The 22,280-nt window shown below is 45.3% G+C and overlaps 1 protein-coding gene across 3 annotated transcripts in view; it reads right to left on the minus strand.

The window, feature by feature from the left end:
• UBXN2A (UBX domain protein 2A) overlaps positions 1 to 19,769 on the minus strand; it is a 33,520-nt gene extending 13,751 nt beyond the window's left edge. Inside the window, exon 1 of one of the 3 annotated variants that reach the window (XM_069973086.1) lies at positions 19,642 to 19,769. The gene's annotated coding sequence lies outside the window, so the exon portion shown is untranslated. Of the gene's footprint in view, positions 1 to 4,292; positions 4,364 to 4,478; positions 4,556 to 19,641 lie in introns of those variants that run through there. The other 2 variants (XM_069973084.1, XM_069973085.1) reach the window with 2 other exon arrangements.
• Between the last annotated feature and the right edge of the window lie 2,511 nt (positions 19,770 to 22,280).

Consider the following 22,280-nt stretch of genomic DNA (forward strand, 5'->3'; position numbering starts at 1 on the left):
ACGGCGGATTGTGCTTGAGAAATCCCATTGAATCATTGGGACAGGCAGAATTTCAAGCAGAGTCTGTGCCACAAACTACGCTTGAAGATTCCTTTTTGATTCCATAGTATGAACATACCCTTATAGTGAAAGTGTTACCAAGAAATTTTTCTATTTATTAGAACCTAGTACTGAAACCAGGTTCTGTTGTGTTTTTTTTCTAAACACTTTCTGATTGTATTTTTTTTTTAATTGTTTGAACATTATTATGTTTGAACATTAGAGAGACTCTACTGACACGAATGGGAACCGTTCCTATGCATGCTCTGTGACCTGTGCAAAGGTCATTCTACATGGAGGGGGAGGCTGAGCTGTGACCATCAGCTCTTGTGCAGTGTCTTATCTTCATAGTTGTGTCACCCTCCACTGTACCCATGCTTGTGATAAGAAGGACACTACTAAGTCTCAGCTTAAAGGGAAACTAAATTAATCTAACCGGCAAGTTCCTTTTGTGCAGGGAGCGCTGAGGATGGGGGAAAGTTTCAAACCTCTATTCTCAGCACAGTTTGTGTAGTTTGTAGTAATATCCTTAGGCTAATGCAGGGACTACTCCATTGATAGCCATTAGGCGGTGCGGGCTAGCTGGGGGCGGATCAGCGCACAAGGTGTGGTAGCCCCACCCACAATGCTCTAAACCGCCATATTAGCCTAAGAATATAACTACAAACTGCAAGGAAACGGTGCTGCAGATAGCGGTATAAAACTTACCTTCATTCTTAGCGCCCCGCGCACAATAAGGGCATATCAGCAGCTAAGATTTGTCCAACCTATGGATACTTCCCCTTTAAAGGGATAGTGCGGTGTTTAATATTTATTCACTAAATAACACACATTACAAAGTTTTTCAAGTTTGTATCGTGTGTAATTTAAGTGAATGGCCCCCTTCCCTGTGTTCCCCCCACCCCCGGAAGTGTGGTGCATTATACTTACGTATTTGACAGCGAATACATAAGTATACTGCACCACACTTTCGGGATGGGGGGGGGGGGGGGACACGGGGAAGGGGGCCATGCACTTAAATAACACACGATACAAAGTTTTTTTTAATTTTAATCAGTCTTTATTAAAGTTTTTTTCAATAATAAGAAAAAAAAACAAAACAGATTTTACATACAAAGCAGGGACCGGCACAACCCGAATCCCTGCCAATATATATATATAATTACATTTCGCACAAGGGTAGATCCTATCCCGTATAACGGTTTCACCATACACATATACAAAATAGAGCATCCTTATCAAACCTTAATATTGTACACATTATCGTTTACCATACACACGATACAAAGTTGAAAAACGTTGTAATGTGTGTTATTTAGTGAATAAATATTAAACACCGCACTATCCCTTTAATATTTGGCCCAGTGGTCACAATAAAAAAAAAAATGAAAAAAGGAAAAAAAAAAAAATTGGATAACCCATTTAAAAGGATTGCGTCATCTGAAAACAACCTATTATTTAAATCAAATTTTCCCTTTTTTTCCAATAGAAGACAATGGGCGACATATGTTTATACTGTGCCATATGTCACGGCTTTCAGCAGGAGGAACACTCTGGGGAATACAGCTAAGAAAGGGAGAGATGAGGTGTGAAAGGAGAGCACATGTGTGTTCTACAGCGGTGAATAGTGCATCGGGTACTGTACCAGCAACTAAGTCAATGCGGAGCCATGTGGAAACTGTTCCACAAATCTAAGTTATGTGATTTATTCTGCGGATACAATGAGGGCTGAGGATTTTCTGCATCGACTTTAATGGGGAAATCAGAACTAAAGCCAGTCCTTGTGAATGTCCCCTCAAAGCAAAAACAATTTTAAAAAATCATGACGTTCTCACAGCTGGATCCATCACCCAACATGCTGAGCGCTGATTCATTTAAATGGAAGGATGATTGCAGGAGAGTCACCGCCAGCAATAACTTGGATACTTGGTATCCAGCAAAAACAAACAGTGGATGCAAATGTGTGATAAGCAGAAAGCCAACACTGTATCAGAGCTGACAGCAAGAGCGTGCACTGACAGTCACATAGAGGACAGCACCACTCGCAGGTGACCCTTCAGGGCTCTGATGAGTGTATATGGTGCCATGCAGGGACCATTACCTCCCACTGTTCTTAGAACGGCTCCACATGGCACTGACATAAGGAACTGGGATAAATAGTTATGGGTTGACGTCAGAATTTCCCAACTGGGACATCATAGTTAAAGGGACTGTCGAGTCTAGACACAAGACAGCTGATCCTCATGGCTCCATCAAGTGAAGCAGCAGCGATCAGCTGGGATTGTATGGGGAAGCTATACATGCTGTAGATGGACCAATGACCTCCACGTACCCTGATAATAGACATATACCACCTGGACAGTGTGTCCAGGACTGAGCTAATCTAATCCTGTTTATCTACCAGTCAGACTTGGCCCTGGGGCCGGGATAAAGCAACAGCTGACACTGGTACCACTACTATAGCACTGGCATCACCGCCTAGGTCAGGAAGACCCCTATACCTGACTGCTGCTACCTGCATATCACATCACCTAGTGGTGAATTTATGGCATTTTGCTACTGTACATAATACACCAGGCATTACACATACAAGCAGCTATGGGTGAGGGCCTTCTTATATATCTAAAGGGCCTTTTACATAGGCCAATAATCGTGCCAAAAATCGTTAAATCGTTCAATGTACCATCAGTACATTCGCTTTAATATTTGCACGTGGATAGAGCGGCGGCAATGCAGGGAAGCTGGTGCCATGTTCCTTCCCCATGACGGTGCCGATCTATCGGTGTGTTAAATTCAAGAGGATGTACCTGGTGGTGCAGCCTCTTTAAAGCAAATGTACTGATGGTACATTCACTTTAATCAACAATCGATGAACAGAAATTTGTTTGTATGTCGCTGATCGCATCTTTTAGAGCTGACCTCAAAATTACTGCGAATCGTTCTCAAGTCTTTCAGTGTAACCCTGATCATTCACAGTGTATAGATACAAACATCCATGGCATATATACAGAGGCAATAACGCTCCCCAGTGCCTTCCCAGCCATTCTCTGAAGTGTCAGGCCGCTCAGCCAATCACTGGCCACCACAGTCCTATCCCGGTCAGTGATTGGCTGAGCGCTTTGTCCCTTCAGAGACACTTGTGACGTTCCAGTGGCGGCTGCGGGGAGAAGCCAGGAAGACACCGGGGGGCGCGGAGAGGTAATGTATATAACTTTATTTACAGATTCATCAGCCGCACATCACTACAGCCCGACGGCTGATGATTTTAGGTCAGGACCAAAAGACACGATCAGCTGATGATCACTGTCTCCATTTTGGCCTGATTCGGCCGATTATTGTTCCGTCTAACAGGGCCCTGAGTGGACACTCTCTTGACACAGGTAATCACTGACTAAAGGTGCCTGTACACAGAGATTTATCTGACAGATTTTTGAAGCCAAAGCCAGGAATAGATTTAAAAAGATGAGAAATCTCAGTCTTTCCTTTATGACCTGTTCATAGTCTGTTCCTGGCTTTGGCTTCAAAAATCTGTCAGATAAATCTCCCTGTGTAAAGGCAGCCTAAGGCCTCTTCCATACATTCACAATTAGGGACAGATTAAAGGGGTTATCCAGCGCTACAAAAACATGGCCCCTTTCCCCCTCTCTTGTCTCCAGATTGGGCGGGGTTTTGAAACTCAGTTCCATTGAAGTAAATGGAGCTTATTGCAAACCGCACCTTAACTGGAGACAAGAGTCGTGTCGTCTTTGGAAGAAAGTGGCCATGTTTTTGTAGCGCTGGATAACCCCTTTAAGGACCCGTTCACCTCTATGGCCTCACTCACATGTCCGTAGGTGTTACGGGTGTGCTCCGGGGGCCGTGATCTGTGACGCAAAAAATGCAGGTCGGCCCTACTGAGGCACGGATGACTATTAAATCTAAGATGGGGTCCATGCACATCTATAGCTGCGGCTCCGCGACCACTGACACAGCTAGAGGAGTGTGAATGCGGCCTAAGAAGCAGCGTCCCTGCACACTCCTCCCATCCCGCCTCCTTACACACACTATTGTAGTGATGATGTAATGATATACGTCTTTCTATCCCTGGTGTGACCCCAGCCCTGTATACTATGCTCCATAGCGCCCCCTGTGGAGTGTATGTGGCCACCAGCTCCGCCATCACTCCTCACCACTAATGGGGGGCGTGGTATACCCGGCTACAGAGATGGAATTACACTATTGTTTTAATTAAAAAACAAAACTTGACCTCTGACCTCCATCACGTGATGACATCATCCACACTCTCAGCCCAGACTATGCTAAGACCATAGCGGACATTAGCGGCTTCTCCTCAAAGCGTTCCAGCACATGACGTCACCACAGGGGGTTATAATCCCACGTATACACCCGCCGCTCTCTATAACGCCCCCTAGAGTCACAGCCGCACCCTGCGCACTCACCACTGTCACCGCAGCCGCAGCGCCCGGCGGACACCGTACCTCATCTCACCGCGGCTGCCAAATACCGGAAGTGACGTGCAGGCCGCGTGACGTCAGCCATTTCTGGGAATAATCTCGCGAGGTCACGTGAGATGATCACACGCCATCTTTGTTGTGGGCAATGCCGTCTCGGTGCCAGAAGATACCATATATAGGAGAACCCACCGCTAAGCAAAACCAAAATTTATCTTATTTGTCTGTTTTTTGTTATTAGAGGGACAGTCTACCTGTTCCCCAACCTGTGTCTCTTTCTATTGCAAAACCATAACTCCTATTATGCCCATACAGACTTCTGGTCTTTCGATATGATATGTGGGGGGTCCCTCCTCTTGTGACTAAAGGGGTACTCCTGCAAAAATATTTTCCTTTCAAATCAACTGGTTTTAGAATGTACATATAAATTTGTAATTTACTTTTATTTAAACATCCCCAATCTTCCAGTACTTATCAGCTGCTGTATGCCCTGCAAGAAGTGGTGTATACTCTCAAGTCTAACACAGTACTCTCTGCTGCCACCTCTGTCTATGTCAGGACCTGTCCAGAGCAGGAGAGGTTTTCTATCAAGATTTGTTCCTGCTTTGCACAGTTCCTGACATGGACAGAGGTGGCAGCAGAGAGCACTATGTCAGACTGGAAAGAATACACCACTTCCTGCAGGACATACAGCAGCTGATAAGTACTGGAAGAAGAGATTTTTTTTTTTAGATAGAAATAAATTACGATTACATTTGTGTGCATCCGTTTTGATCCGTTTTTCCATTGACTTCCATTGTAAAAAAAAAAATGGATCAAAACGGATCCGTTTTTTTTTTTTAACGGGCACAAAAATAGTGTCAGCTACGTTTTTGTGTCCGTAAAAAAAAACGGATCCTTTTTGATCCGTTTTTTTACAATGGAAGTCAATGGAGAAACGGATGCACACAAATGCATCCGTTTTTTTCATCCATTCTTTGCAAAAAAAAACGGATGAAAAAAACGGATTGCAAAAACGCAGTGTGAACCCAGCCTAATTTTCTAAAAACCAGGTGATGTGAAAGAAAAAAGTTTTTCGCTGAAGTACCCCCTTAACCATGAGATGGTGGGGAAGACATAAAAAGCCAAAAGGCCGTTATACTTATTTGTGTAACTCCTATTGAGATTAATGGGAGTTGTGTGGGTGCTCTGTATCACAAGCTATACTGTTTACATGACTACTGTGATGCATAATGGTCATTAAAGGGGTTCTCCAGCACTACAAAAACATGGCCACTTTCTTCCAGAGACAGCACCGCTCTTGTCTCCAGATTGGGCGGGGTTTTGCTGCTCAGTTCCTTTGAAGTGAATGGAGCTTAATTGCAAACCGCACCTGAACTGTTTTCTCTGAAAGAAAGTGGCCGTGTTTTTGTAGCGCTGGATAACCCCTTTAACCCCTTAACGACCGCGGGCGTATATTTACACCCTGCGGTTGGTAAGGACATTCAGAGCGGGGCCGCGCGGCGGCCGCGCTCTGAACCGCGGCGGTCCCGGGTGCCGCTTGTAGCCCGGGACCGCCGCAGGTATTAGCGGGCACGGTCCGATCGCCGTGCCCGCTAATACAGTAATCGGAGGCAGCTGTCAAAGTTGACAGCTGCATCCGATTACCGGACGCAGCGTCATCCCTGGTGTCTAGTGGGGAGATCGCTCCTCCGGGATGTTATCCCGAAGGAGCGATCTCCGTAACTGAAGCCGGCCGGGGACCACTCCAAGATGGCGCCGTCCCCGGCTCGGCACTCGTTTACTTCCGGCTGCAGCAGCCGAAAGCAAACGAGTGCCGATCTCATGGATCTCTGCAGCATATCTATGCTGCAGAGATCTCTATGAGAGATCAGTGCACTTATACTAGAAGTCCCCTAGGGGAATAACCCTAACCCCAGGGGGAATAACCCTAACCCCAGGGGGGAATAACCCTAACCCCAGGGGGGAATAACCCTAACCCCAGGGGGGAATAACCCTAACCCCAGGGGGAATAACCCTAACCCCAGGGGGAATAACCCTAACCGCAGGGGGAATAACCCTAACCCCAGGGGGAATAACCCTAACCGCAGGGGGAATAACCCTAACCCCAGGGGGAATAACCCTAACCCCAGGGGGAATAACCCTAACCCCAGGGGGAATAACCCTAATCCCAGGGGGAATAACCCTAACCGCAGGGGGAATAACCCTAACCCCAGGGGGGCTTCTAGTATAAGTGTAAAAGTAAAAAAAAAAAGTGTTGTTAATAGTAAAAAGTCCCCTCCCCTAATAAAAGTCAGAATCACCCCCTTTTCCCAGGTTATTAATAAAAGTAAATAAATAAACATGTTTGCTATCGCCGCGTGTGTAATCGCCCGAACTATTAATTAATCACATTCCTGATCTCGCACGGTAAACTGCGTAAGTGCCAAAAAATCCCAAAATGCAAAATTGCGCATTTTTGGTCGCATCAAATCCAGAAAAATGTTAATAAAAAGCGATCAGAAAGTCGTATATGCGCAATCAAGGTACCGATAGAAAGAACACATCATGGCGCAAAAACTGACACCTCACACAGCCCCGTAGACCAAAGGATAAAAGCGCTATAAGCCTGGGAATGGAGAGATTTTAAGGAACGTATATTTGTAAACAATGGTTTTAATTTTTTACAGGCCATCAGATACAATATAAGTTATACATGTTATATATCATTTTAATTTTAACGACTTAAGGAACATGCATAACAAGTCAGTTTTACCCCAGGGCAAACAGCGTAAAAACACATATCCACTAAAAACACAAAATGTGTTTTTTTTTTTATTTCACCACACATTGAATTTTTTCCTGCTTTCGCAGTGTACTTTATGCGAAAATTCAGCCTGTCATTGCAAAGTACAATTAGTGGCGCAAAAAATAAGGGCTCATATGGGTTTCTAGGTGAAAAAATGCAAGTGCTATGACCTTTTATGCACAAGGAGGAAAAAACGAAAACGCAAAAATCAAAGTTGCCCCGGTCCTTAAAGAGTCACTGTCGTATTTTTTTTTTTTTTGCAGAAATCAATAGTCCAGGCGATTGTAAGAAACTTTGTAATTGGGTTTATTAGCCAAATCTGCCATTATCTGCATGTAAAAAGCCTTTTCCCAGGTCCCCCCCTCCTTCCTCTTTTTCATCCACTCCAAAAAATCTGAAAATTGTGACTTGTTGCAGGAGACGTCCCCTGTCTGCTCTAGGGAGAGGGGAGGGGGGAGGAGGAAGGAGGGAGTTAGCCGGAAGCAGAAAGCAGATCACAGAGGATTACAGGCAAGGAGCTGGGTGACAGCTGTAATCAGAGCTCAGACAGGTCACTGGTGACTGTCACAGGAGATATCCTGTGAGGGATTTGTAGATTAACTCTTTGTTGTCCTGTTTTGGTCTTTTCTTTAGCTCTCTCCATAGGAGAACAATGAAGACAGGGGGGAGAGCTTCAAACTGCTTTTTCATGATAAAAATGCATTTTTCGGATAATAAACCCAATTACAAAGTTTCTTAAAATCGCCTGGACTATTGATTTCTGCAAAAAAAAATTTCACGACAGTGACACTTTAAGGGGTTAAAGTCAATGGGAGTTGCACCAATGGGTATCAGTCATTGATGGATGACTATGGATATGCTATGAATGTCCACAACGAAATACCCCTTTGGGTAGCTTCACACACAACGTATCTGCAGCGGATTTCTCGCTGCGAATTCGGAGCGAAACCTGCTGTGGATACTTGCCCATGCACTTCAATGGGCTGACATGCTCGCAGTATGTAATTCAGCGCCATTAAATACAGTATACAGTGAAGCTACCCTTAAATACAGTATAATAAAATAGAAAGAATATGGCAGAACCATAAAGCTTACAAGAGAAGGCGCCTACCAAAACCCATAGAGAGGACAAGGGCGGCAATAAAGGGGTTATCCAGAAGTTAGGAGAACAACTGCTTTCTTCCAAAAATGTCGCCACACCTGTCTAGGCTATGTCTAATATTACAACTCAGCTCCATTCACTATAATGGAACTTAGCGGCTATACCACAGGATAGTGGAAAAGTAGATTGCAGGGGGGCTGACCCTGAACCCCCCAGCAATCTCCGTATCGGATCACGCTGGCTCTGTTATGCATAGAGCCCCGGGTCGCCACCTCACCCACAGCTTGATTCATTCCTATGTAGCGACAGAGAGAGCCGAGTACAGCGCTCTTCCAGTGTACTTGGCTCTTCCAGTTGCTTCATAAGAATGAATGGAGCCGCGAGTCGCGTGCCGACCCGGAGCTCCAGCTGTTGCAAAACTACAACTCCCATCATGCCTGGACAGTCAAAGCTTTAGCTGTCCAGGCATGATGGGAGTTGTAGTTTTGCAACAGTTGGAGAGCCAAGGTTCCTTACCCCTATCTTATAGGCAGGTGTCTTTCCTTTTACTATAATACTTCTCTAGTTTTTGGTACTTTTATTTTGATTGTTTGTCCTGAATGACAGGGAGCAGAGATAACTATGAGATGATAGAACTTTCATTAGACATGAAATAACATTTATTAGCCCGAGCTGAAGGAACATAAAGTGAGATCTAAGATGGAGAAGCTGTTCCGTGTCCCTTTGTGATCTGGCAGCCTAACTAGATGCCATCTGGAATGATACGCCGGCTGGGAAATTACATCATTTGCTTTCTCTAACTTGAAGCATGAACAATTCTGTGACTAAGATTATCACGTAGCAATTCCCTCAGTCAGAGTCAGGGACCGGACTATATCATGCCACAAAATATATAGAATTTTAATGGACAGTTAAGTCTAAGAAGGTGTCACAGTCAGCTCTGCTATACCTTCTAAACGGTTCTATAGTGTCTTGTCTGGTTATATCCTGCTGTAGACTACCATAGGCTTCTGTTACATCATGTGTTAGGCTGGGTTCACACTGCGTTTTTTTTTAATCCGTTTTTTTATCATTTTTTTGCAAAAAAAACAGATGAAAAACGAATAAAAAAAAAACGGATGCATTTGTGTGCATCCATTTTGATCCGTTTTTCCATTGACTTCTATTGTAAAAAAAAAATGGATCAAAACTGATCCGTTTTTTTTTAACGGATACAAAAGTAGTGTCAGCTATGTTTTTGTGTCCGTTAAAAAAAACGGATCCGTTTTTTTTACAATGGAAGTCAATGGAAAAACAGATCAAAACGGATGCACACAAATGCATCCGTTTTTTCCATCCGTTTTTTTGCAAAAAACGGATTGCAAAAACGCCGTGTGAACCCAGCCTGCTGTGTTCTCTATAGTGTTTCCTTGTATCCAGTGACAGCTCTGCACTACTATATACTTGTGTGTAGCAAAGCTGAGTTGGTTGTTGCAGCCACTCCTACTACAACTGTATGGCGGAATAATCTGCAGGTTTTGGGTCGATTATACAGGAAGACACCAGGCACTTTCTAGAGCAACATAAAAAGTTTATTAATGCCAATCTAATTCCTAGGTCACAAAGAGGGACATGTAAGCGGCAATGAGGGACAGAGGGACAAGGATCAAAAGTAGGGACTGTCCCTCCAAAAGAGGGACACTTGGAATGTATGGCTTCATGTAATAATCATGCAATAAAATAGATAGAATTTAATGGACAATAAGTCTGAGAATCTTCTTTGATATCAGGTGAAGATGGGATGTTGGCTATTACAGCTGTCTGTGCATTACAGTCTTTTTATATAGAGGCTGAAAGGGCCAAAGGGGCAATAATACAAGGCCTGGCCTTACTGTATGGGGTGTGATCCTGCTCTATAGACATGTCACTAATACTGTCACATGAAAGACTGGAATGCCACCTCCAGGAGTCTGACTGAATAACCCAGAACAATAATGAAACTATATACAGTGGTGCCTTGGATTACGAGCATAATTCATTCCGGGACCGCACTTGTAATCCAAATTCACTTAAACCAAAGCAAATTTTTCCATAAGAAATCATAGAAATGCAGACAATTGGTTCCACAGCCCAAAAATAATGGTTTATTATTCTGAATAACATGTAAAACATTTAAAAACAGCAGAATATGTGATATTATAAGTTACTGTACAGTAATGGAGAGGATGGGAAACTACAGGGAGCAGGAAGGAATGAGCAGGGCAGATGTGGGCACATACATGCAGCACTCTCTGTCCGGGGAGAGAGGGGTTACAGCTATAGGCTATGTTCACACTACGTATATGTACGGCCGTAGTGCGAGCCGCGTATATTCGCCCTTAGTTTTGAGGTTGACGCGTACGCTGGAAAGTATACGATATACTGCTACACAGTGCACACTATGTATGAGCCTACAGCCCCATCGTAAACGGACCCGTAAAAAAATGAACAAGACCATTGTTTGCGGCCGGAACTGTGCAAATTCACGGCCGTGGATTGACAGGGGGTCCGTACGGAGTACTTAAAAAATAGCCGGCAATAATGCAGAATGCCGATGCCTCTAATAGTTAATATATTAAATTAATAAAACACATTTTCTTTGTAATAAAGTCACTTTCGTTGTTCAATAATTTAATTCTAACAAATCCATCATTGTGCAATTAAATATACTGTTAAAATAAATATATATATAAATAAATGTATATTTATATATATATATATTTATTTTTTTATGGTGCGTTCACACCTACAGGATCTGCAGCTGATTTTCTGCAGCAGATTTAATTTAAATAACTGAACACAGCATCAAATCTGCTGCAGATCTGCTGCAGATCCTGTAGGTGTGAACGCACCCTTACAGTATATTTAATTGCACAATAATGGATTCGTTTAAATTAAATTATTGAACAACGAAACTGATTTTATTACAACAAAAATGTGTTTTATTAATTAAATATAAATTATTACATGAAGCTCCAGTAAGCCGTTAATTCATATTGCCGGTAAAAGAGCTTTCTGTACTAATCAACACTTTACATTTAGAATTATATGTGCGCTCAGCTGATTGGCTGATCGGCTCAGCGCACATATAAAGAGCCGGTCCGCAGTACAGTGACTTCATTGTGCTGCGGACCAGCGAAGAGGACACATCGGGACATCGGATGGTGAGTATAAAGCTCTCCCCACCCCCTCCCCAGCACTGCACCCCTCCCAGCAAGGAAGGGGGGTCACTTAACCCCTTCCTTGCTGGGATGGTTGCAGTCTGACATCAGTCTGGCCCCCAAGGGGTTAAGGGGGATACAATACATCCTCCCTTAACCCCTTGGGTGCCAGACTGTAAGCAGCGATCTGTAAAGATGCTGCATACTGTAAGGAGCACAACACCGCTCACAATGATGGGTGTTGTGCTCCTGTTTGTGTGTTTTTTGTGTGTTTCTCCCTTTTTGTTTTTCAGATATCGGTATCCAGTGGATTACGTCAGATTTGATGGACTACGTCGATGACCGGCGTTTTTTTGTTTTTTTTAAATAAAATGGTCAATGAGGGGTGTGGGGGTGTTTTTATTTGAATAAAAAAAAAATTCACTTGTGTGTTGTCTTTATTTCTTTACTTTATAGACTTAATAGTGGAAGCCGTCTAATAGATGGAAACCATTACTAAGTTGGGGCCTAGTGTTAGCCGGTATAAAATGTCTAACACTAACCCCCTATTATTACCCCAGTACTCAATGCCACCAGGGGTACTGGGAAGAGCCGGGTGCCAGTGGTCCCGGAGCGCTCCTGGACTGGGGCGACAGCAGGCTGGTAAGATTTAGGCTGGGGAGGGCCTAAACCAATGGCTCTTCCCACCCTGGTGTTACCAGGCTGCTGTTGCTTGGTTTTTAACCCGGCTGGTTATGGAAATAGGGGGGACCCTATGCGTTTTTTTTTTTTTAAAATAAGTAAATAAATAAAAAAAAAACGCATAGGGTCCCCCCTATTTTTATAACCAGCCGGGTTAAAAACCAAACGACAGCAGCCTGGTAACACCAGGGTGGGAAGAGCCATTGGTTTAGGCCCTCCCCAGCCTAAATCTTACCAGCCTGCTGCCGCCCCAGTCCAGGAGCGCCAAATTTGTCGCTCCGGGACCACTGGCACCCGGCTCTTCCCAGTACCCCTGGTGGCATTGGGTACTGGGGTAATAATGGGGGGGTTAGTGTTAGCCATTTTATACCGGCTAACACTAGGCCCCAACTTAGTAATGGATTCCATCTATTAGACGACTTCCACTGCTAAGTCTATAAAGTAGAGAAATAAAGACAAGACACAAGTGAAAATTTGTTTTATTCAAATAAAAACGCCCCCACATCCCTCATTGACCATTTTATTAAAAAAAAAAAAAAAAAAAAAAAAAAGCCGGTCATCGACGTAGTCCATGGAATCTGACGTACTCCACTGGATACCGATATCTGAAAAACAAAAAGGGAGAAACACTCATAAAACACACAAACAGGAACACAACACCCATCATTGTGAGCGGTGTTGTGCTCCTTACAGTATGCAGCATCTTTACAGATCGCTGCTTACAGTCTGGCACCCAAGGGGTTAAGGGAGGATGCATTGCATCCCCCTTAACCCCTTGGGGGCCAGACTGATGTCAGACTGCACCCATACCAGTAAGGAAGGGGTTAAGTGACCCCCCTTCCTTGCTGGGAGGGGTGCAGTGCTGGGGAGGGGGTGGGGAGAGCTCTATACTCACCCCGATGTGTCCTCTTTGCTGGTCCGCATAACAATGAAGTCACTGTACTGCGGACCGGCTCATTATATGTGCGCTGAGCCGATCAGCCAATCAGCTGAGCGCACATATAATTCTAAATGTTTCTTCTAATAATGCTATTGTGATAACATAATTAGAAGAAACATTTGATGTTTTAATTAAAGTAAAGTATTGATTATTACAGTTTGCTCTTTTACCGGCAATATCAATTAACGGCTTACTGGAGCTTCCTGTACTAATTAATATTTAATTAATAAAACACATTTTCGTTGTAGTAAAATCAGTTTCGTTGTTCAATAATTTAATTTAAACGAATCCATCATTGTGCAAATAAATATACTGTCAAAAAATAAATATATATATAAATATACATTTATTTATATATATATTTATTTTAACAGTATATTTAATTGCACAATGATGGATTCGTTAGAATTAAATTATTGAACAACGAAAGGGACTTTATTACAAAGAAAATGTGTTTTATTAATTAAATATATTAACCATGAGAGACATCGGCATTACTGCAGAGGATCGCTAACCCCGGTAATAGCAATTCCAGTAAACTGTTTCCCTGCTTTCCCAGATGCATCCAGAGGTGTTTGCATCACTTTCTAAAGATTTTATTTGTTATTTTTAGTTTTCCAAGTAAATGACCGTATGTTTTCAGCCGCATGTCTATTTTTTCCCACAGCTGTAGCTTCAGCCGCACATTTCCAGCCGCGTAAAATCTACGGCCGGAAATGCACGTAGTGTGAATATAGCCATAGAGAGATTACCTCCACAGTCCTGTCCCCTGATGCAAGCCCCAGCCTGAAGTGGATCTGCAATGATTTGGAAGGTGAGGGAGACTTCCTGGGTCAGAGTACAGTGCTGTAGACCCCGCTATGCAGGCCATGCCCCTCCCCCACTCCCCCTCCCACCCAGTACAGGGAGCTCTTACACCAAAACAATGCTCTTAAACCAAGTCACAATTTTGAAAAACTGTGAGCTCTTAAACCAAAATGCTCTGAAACCAAGTTACTCTTAAACCAAGGTACCACTGTATATAGACTTTTTATTGTGCATTATATGGCCATGCAGCCTCATATACAGCAAACTGCCAGGCTCTGTGTATCCTGACACTTTTCTATCATAGACGGCAGCAGTTCACAAAACCTGCTGTGTGGGACATGATGTGACACACAGCAACTCAGATGGAGTTTCCTACCTAAGGGATTCCCGGGATCGGTGGAGTCTCAGCAGTCCGACCCCCCTCCCCCCTTCTGCTATCAAACCCATAGGGCAGGGATGGGCAAACGTTGGCCCTCCAGCTGTTGCATAACTACAAATCCCATCATGCCTGGCTTTGGCTGTCCAGGCATGATGGGAATTGTAGTTGTGCAACAGCTGGAGGGCTGAAGCTTCCCCATCTCCACCTTAGGGGACCAATCTCACTAGGAGGGAGGACATCCTCTTTAAAGGGACAATTTACCCCCCCCCCCCCCTTCCAAAAAAAAACTAAACAAAAAACCTTTCCTATTAACTGGTCCCAGCAAGTGCCAGAGATTTCTAATTTGAGGGGATGATGGGGGTGATAGAGGAGGTGAGGGGATGATGGGGGTGAAAGAGGAGGGGATGATGGGGGTGATAGAAGAGGTGAGAGGATGATGGGGGTGATAGAGGAGGTGCGGGGATGATGGGGGTGAAAGAGGAGGGGATGATGGGGGTGATAGAAGAGGTGAGGGGATGATGGGGGTGATAGAGGAGGTGAGGGGATGATGGGGGTGATAGAGGAGGTGAGGGGCTGATGATAGTGATAGAGGAGGTGAGGGGATGATGGGGGTGACAGAGGAGGGGATGATGGGGGTGATAGAAGAGGTGAGGGGATGATGGGGGTGACAGAGGAGGTGTGGGGATGATGGGGGTGACAGAGGAGAGGATGATGGGGGTGATAGAGGAGGGGATGATGGGGGTGATAGAGGAGATGAGGGGCTGATGTGGGTGACGGAGGAGGTGAGGGGATGATGGGGGTGATAGAGGAGGTGCGGGGATGATGGGGGTGATAGAGGAGGTGATGATGGGGGTGATAGAGGAGGTGAGGGGATGATGGGGGTGACGGAGGAGGTGAGGGGATGATGGGGGTGACAGAGGAGGTGAGGGGATGATGGGGGTGACGGAGGAGGTGAGGGGATAATGGGGGTGATAGAGGAGGTGAGGGGATGATGATGGTGATAGAGGAGGTGAGAGGATGATGGGGGTGACAGAGGAGTGGATGATGGGGGTGATAGAAGAGGTGAGGGGCTGATGGGGGTGACGGAGGAGGTGAGGGGATGATGGGGGTGATAGAGGAGGTGCGGTGATGATGGGGGTGACAGAGGAGGGGATGATAGGGGTGATAGAGGACGTGCGGGGATGATGGGGGTGATAGAGGAGTTGAGGGGATGATGGGGGTGATAGAGGAGGTGAGGGGATGATGGGGTTGATAGAGGAGGGGATGATGGGGGTGATAGAGGAGGTGAGGGGATGATGGGAGTGACAGAGGAGGTGAGGGGATGATGGGGGTGATAGAGGAGGTAAGGGGATGATGGGGGTGACAGAGGAGGTGAGGGTATGATGGGGGTGACGGAGGAGGTGAGGGTATGATGGGGGTGATAGAGGAGGTGAGGGGATGATGATGGTGATAGAGGAGGTGAGAGGATGATGGGGGTGACAGAGGAGGGGATGATGGGGGTGATAGAAGAGGTGAGGGGCTGATGGGGGTGACGGAGGAGGTGAGGGGATGATGGGGGTGATAGAGGAGGTGCAGTGATGATGGGGGTGACAGAGGAGGGGATGATAGGGGTGATAGAGGACATGAGGGGATGATGGGGGTGATAGAGGAGGTGAGGGGATGATGGGGGTGATAGAGGAGGTGAGGGGATGATAGGGGTGACAGAAGAGGGGATGATGGGGTGGTAGAGGACGTGAGGGGATGATGGGGGTGACGGGGGAGGTAAGGGAAGATGGGGGTGAGAGAGGAGGGGATGATGGGGGTGAGAGAGGAGGTGAGGGGGGTGATAGAGGAGGTGAGGGGATGATGGGGGTGATAGAGGAGGTGAAGGGATAATGGGGGTGACAGAGGAGGGGATGATGGGGGTGATAGAGGAGGTGAGGGGATGATGGGGGTGATAAAAGAGGTGAGGGGATGATGGGGGTGATAGAGGAGGTGAGGGGATGATGGGGGTGACAGAGGATGGGATGATGGGGGTGATAGAGGAGGTGAGGGTGGATATACAGGACGCCAAGATCAAGGAAATCTGTCTCGTCCGTAGCAGGTAGAGAGCTGCATACACAAGCATGTGGACGGGTTGTACAACCGCTAGTCACAGTGCCGGCGTCAGCACCCGGCTTACCTGGGCAGGTGACTGGGCCCTATTAGCAGCTAGCAGAACGTGATGGCAGGTGTATTTTGGCAACAGCTTAACAGTCGCTTGTTAGGAAACAGTCACTTGTGGGACAGTTTCTTTAGTGCAGCGCTCTCTAACATGTGACTTTCCAGTTGCTGCAAAACTACAACCCCCATTGTGCACTGCTGGCAAGGTATAATGGCCGTTATAGTTTGGCAGCAGCGGAAAAGTCACTGACTGGGAAAGAAAGATTTAGGAAAACTGTTTATTTAATCCAGTGTTCAACAAGTGACTCACTCTCCAGTTGCTGCAAAACTACAACTTCCATAATGCACTACTGGAAGGACATGATGGGAGTCGTATTTTGGCAACAGCTGAAGAGCCAGTGGTTGGGAAACAATGATTTAGGAGGACAGTGGCCCAATTTATCTAGGGGTGCAGTGACGGGGGGCATTGTCATAGTTCATAAGTGCAAAGGTTTTTTTGCACCAAGAGAAGGGCTAACTACAGATTGAAGCACAAGGTGCAGCTCACCTACAGATGGGGGGCACAAAGAGGGTCCTGTTACTGTTTGGGAGCTCTATGCCATCATGTATTGGGCTGTAAAAATCTGCAACATATCCTCCATGTCTGAACTCACCCTACATCATTCTGAGAGGCCATAAAAGCCTATTTCACATCTGACATTGTATAGTGGGTGAAATGGCTAAGGCTAGGTTCACAATGCGTTTTATCCTATACGTTTAACGTATACATTTTATGGAAAAAACGGATGCAACTATAGATGCAATTGTGTGCCATCTGGTTGGATCCGATTGGAACCGGTTGGATCCGGTTGGAACCGGTTGGATCCGGTTTTTCCATTGACTTGTAAACAACAACAACAACTTGAAACAACAACCTGACAACGTGCCCGGGCATGCTCATGACATCACTAAGACAAGCAGTGACATCACATAAGTGACATAATTGGTGATGTCATCCAAGGGCCCTATAAAAGAAGGTGCAGAGCCCCAGAATCTCTGTTCTTAGGGACTCACTAGCGATCACACTGTTGGTATTACCTTGCTTTCTGCCTGTGTATACTGACAGTTATTTCTAGTGGTTTTATATTTTCGTCAATCCATGGAGAGAGAGGAGAGGATTGAGAGGGAGCTTGCCATTTTTGGCAACCTCCTTTGCTATTTGGTTCCAATCCTAGTGGGCTGTCTTTCCACCAGACAACCACTCAGCATGATTGAACCCTTCATCAACCCGCTGAGCTGGGGCAATTCCATCAGCGACCCGCTCAGCTGGGACAATATCACCTTGGGCCTGGGGCCAAACAGCACCATCACAGACCAGACCAGCTGTAAGATTACCCCCATCCTGCAGAGGCCCAATTACACCACCAGAAACCTGCAGCGTCCAAACACCACCATTGAAGACCTGCCCGACTGTGACCTGATATCCATCACCAGTCATGTCCAGAGCGCAGCAACCGCCTTTACTGACCTGCTTAGCTGGCTGACTGCTGTTAGTGATGTGCTCAGCTGGACATCCACTACCAGTCGCCTGCTGAGCTGGACTTTCAGTGATAGCGCCCTGCTGACCTGGATCACGGCTGCTGTAGAGAGAGTGAGTGTAATCACAACCACCTGTGATTACATAAACTGGATCTGCAGCACCAGAGACCTGATCGCCTGGACCACCACCCTCACCCGCAGCAGCATCCTGGACATCTGGACGACCACAGCCACCTGGATCACTAACACCACCACCTGTGAGCTGACAACGTTTATTTCCACCGTCACCACCAGCGATCTGCAGGCCGCACTGAGCAGCATAAGTGAGAAGCTGGTGTGGATTGCCACAACCCTCCAGCTTCTCACTTGGCTGACCAGTCGCTGCAACAGGTGCGCTTGGCTGCTAACTGCGGGTGAGGCGTTGTCCTGGATGAACACCACCAGCAGGATGCTGATCGGCGCCCTACAGGGCATCAGAGTTATAGTGCGATGTCTCTCCAGTACCGAGGAGCTGAGGAAATGCCTGGCCATCATGTCCGAGGAAGTGCTCAGCGGCTTCCCCGCCACCACCACCACAGCACGCTCCGAGGGACATCCCTACCGCCGACAGCGAATTATTTGAAATGATGGGACAATATCACCAGGGGCCTGCAGTTCCATCAGAGAGCAGCCCAGCCCAGCTGGAAGATTACCACCAACCTGCAGAGGCCCAATTCCACCACCACCAACCTGCAGCGTAGCAACTCCAGCACCATCAAAATGCAGAGCCCAAACAACACCATTGGAGACCTGCCCAACTGGAATATGACCACCTGTGACCTCATTTCCATCAGCAGCCATCTCCAAAGTGCAGCAACCACCTTCACTGACCTGCTTAGCTGGACATCCACCGCCAGCCGCCTGCTGAGCTGAACTTTCACTAATAGTGACCTGCTGACCTGGATCACAGCTGCTGTAGAGCCAGTGAGTGTGATCACCACCGCCTGTGATTTCATCACCTGGATCTGCAGCACAAGAGATCTGATCATCTGGACCACCACCCTCACCAGCTTCCTGGAGATCTGGATGACCACAGCCACCTGGATCACCACTACTACTGCCGGTGAGCGGATCATGTGGATTTCCACCATCAGCACCAGCGATCTGCAAGCAATAACAGCGAGTGAGACATTGTCCTGGACTATAACCACCAGCAGGATGCTGATCGGCTTCCTACAGAGCATCAGACTGATCCTGCGATGCTTCACCAGGACCGAGGAGCTGAGGAAATGCCTGGCCATCATCTCCAAGAAAGTGCTCAGCGGCTTCCCCGCCGCCACCACCACAGCACGCTCCGAGGGACATCCCGACCGCCGACAGCAAAACGATTTAAAAACTTAAATAAATGTGTTTTTTTTTTGCAAAAAATCTGTTCTTCTTGTTAAAAGAAAATCGACATAGGGGGAATTTATTATAGACCAGAATTTTTTATGTCACTATACATTGGAGCAAGGCGTCCAAGGGTGTAAGTGTGTAAAAATGATAACGTGGGGCACTATAAACACCATACACCACCTCTCTTTCACTGTACCTGTCAGCTCTGCCCCCCCAAAGATGGCCGCTCTGCTGTACTCACCGTTATTGTGTGAGGTGAGGAGGAAAGGGGAACTACAACCATGGTGGACGGCACACAGGAGCGCCCCCTGCTGGTCACTCTCCTTCTCCAGCTCTTCCCTCTGCCACTGGCTGTAGGAGTATACGCTGCCCAGACAAAAACACCCGGTGGGGTCTCAGTAGATTTATCCTTGTTTCCAGATAGTAACCAATCACAGCTCAGCTTTCACATATTATTTGCGCTTGTAAAATGTAAGGGGATCTCTGATTGGTTGCTATGGGCTACTAAGGGAAATGTATTGTGCTGCTGTAGTAAGAGACCCATAGCAACCAATCACAGCTCAGCTTTCATTTCCTTTCACTTTCACTGAGTTTCGCTTTCACTGAGTTGTGATTGGCTAGAGAATCTTACCATAAGAAAGCTTATCAAATAACACCCATTCTTAGTTAGGGCCAGTTCACACACAGTAATGTGTGGTTCACACTGCGTTTTTGCAATCCGTTTTTGCAATCCGTTTTATGAAAAAAACGGATGCAATTGTGTACATCCCTTTTGATTCGTTTTTTCCATTGACTTTCATTGTAAAAAAAAACGGATCAAGATCCGTTTTTTTTACAATGGAAGTCAATGGGAAAACGGATCAAAACGGAGGCACACAAATGCATCCGTTCATTTGAATACTGCACTATTTGAAAGATTTGAGTTCGATTGAATATGTGATCGAATATTAGAATCTAAATTAACTTTACTAAAACAGCTAATCAGTTTGTTAGCTGTTTTAACCCTTAGACGACCCACGGCGTATATTTACGCCATGGAAGTCTGTCCCCAGACGACCTAGGGCGTAACTGTACGCCCTGGTTGGTGCTCCCGCTATAAAGCGTGCTCCAAAGCGGAGCGCGCTTCATAGCAGGTGGGGGCCGGCTGCAATCAGCAGCCGGGACCTCACCGGTAATGACACGCTGCAGCAATCGCGCTGCCGCGTGTCATTAACCCCTTAAACGACGCACAGGCAGGCTCAATGAGCAGATCGCCGATAACACTGATCAATGCTAGGCCTATGGCATAGCAATGATCAGTGTGTGTAATCACACTAGTGTATGTAAAAGTCCCCCAAAGGGACTTCAAATGTGTAAACAAAAAAAGTTAAAAACACTATTACACTAGCCCAAAACCCCTCCCCCAATAAAAGTTGAAATCACCCCCCTTTCCCATTATATAAATAAAACATATAAAAATAAATAAACAAATAAACATATAATATACCGTAGCATGCGTAATTGTCCGATCTATTAAAATATTAAAAGCGTCATTGCGATCGGAGAACGGCGTACACGAAAATAGGGGAAAAAGTGCGCGGATTATCGATTTAATGTTACATTATATATAAAAAAAAATAATAAAAAGTGATCAAAACGTCTGATCTTTACAAATAAGGTATAAATAAAAACTAGAGATCATGGCGGAAAAAATGACACCCCATACAGCCCCATAGGTGAAAAAATAAAACTGTTATAAGCGTCACAATAGTCCTATTTTATTTATAATTAATTGCCAAAAAAAAGGAGTTCATAAAAAAAATACATATATAACATTAGAGAATCTGTGTAACCTGCATATGGTTGTGTTTGGACTGACCTATAGAGTAATAATATCATGTCGCTTTTACCATATAGTGTATTACGTAGACACAGGAACCCCCCAAACATTACCATATTGCATTCTTTCTTACGATTTCACCTATTTATATCTTCATAAATAATATATTTGGGGTTCCATCATACATGTTATGGTAAAATGAAAGACGCCATTACAAAGTACAACTATTCCTGTAACAAACAAGCACTTACATGGCTTGTAGATAGAAAACTGAGAGTGCTGGAGCTCTTAGAAGGGGAGGAGGGAAAAACGAAAACACTAAGATCAAAATTTGCGCGGTCCACTGGGTCATTTTGGGCCTGGTCCTCAAAGGGTTAATAAAGTTTATGCTGCCTGGGAAAGCAGGGAAGCAGTATTACAGGGAACGGAATTACCAACGATAAGCAATTGCTGGCAATAATGTCGATCCCTGTAATGGTTAATATTTAATTAATAAACCAAAGTTTTTTTACGTTGTTCAATAGCTTAATCAAAATGAATCAACGCTTTTGCAATTAAATATATTGTTAAAAAAAAAAACTATATATATATATAAATAAATGTGTATATATATATATATATATATATATATATTTATTTACAGTATATTTAATTGCAAAAGTATGTATTCATTTTAATTAAGCTATTGAACAACGAAACTTTATTAGAATGAAAATGTGCTTTATTAATTAAATATTAACTATAGGAGGAAGCTGTATTAATGGCAGCAATTCCTATTGCCGGTAATACAGCTCATCGGAGGGTGAATAGAAAGCTCCCCCCCCTCTGCACTGCACCCATCCCAGCAAGGAAGGGGGGTCACTTAACCCCTTCCTTGGTGGTATGGGTGCAGTCTGACATCAGTCTGGCCCCAAAGGAGTTAAGTGGGGACCCTTACTTAACCCCCTGGGGGCCAGATTTTTAAGTATGGCACCCAAAGGGTCAAAGGGAATGCAATGCTTGGGTGCCACAATGTAAGCAGCGATTTGTAAAGATGCTGCATACTGTAAGGTGCACAACAC

Source organism: Dendropsophus ebraccatus, chromosome 6 (genome assembly GCF_027789765.1).
Source record: "Dendropsophus ebraccatus isolate aDenEbr1 chromosome 6, aDenEbr1.pat, whole genome shotgun sequence".
NCBI classification, from domain to species: domain Eukaryota; kingdom Metazoa; phylum Chordata; class Amphibia; order Anura; family Hylidae; genus Dendropsophus; species Dendropsophus ebraccatus.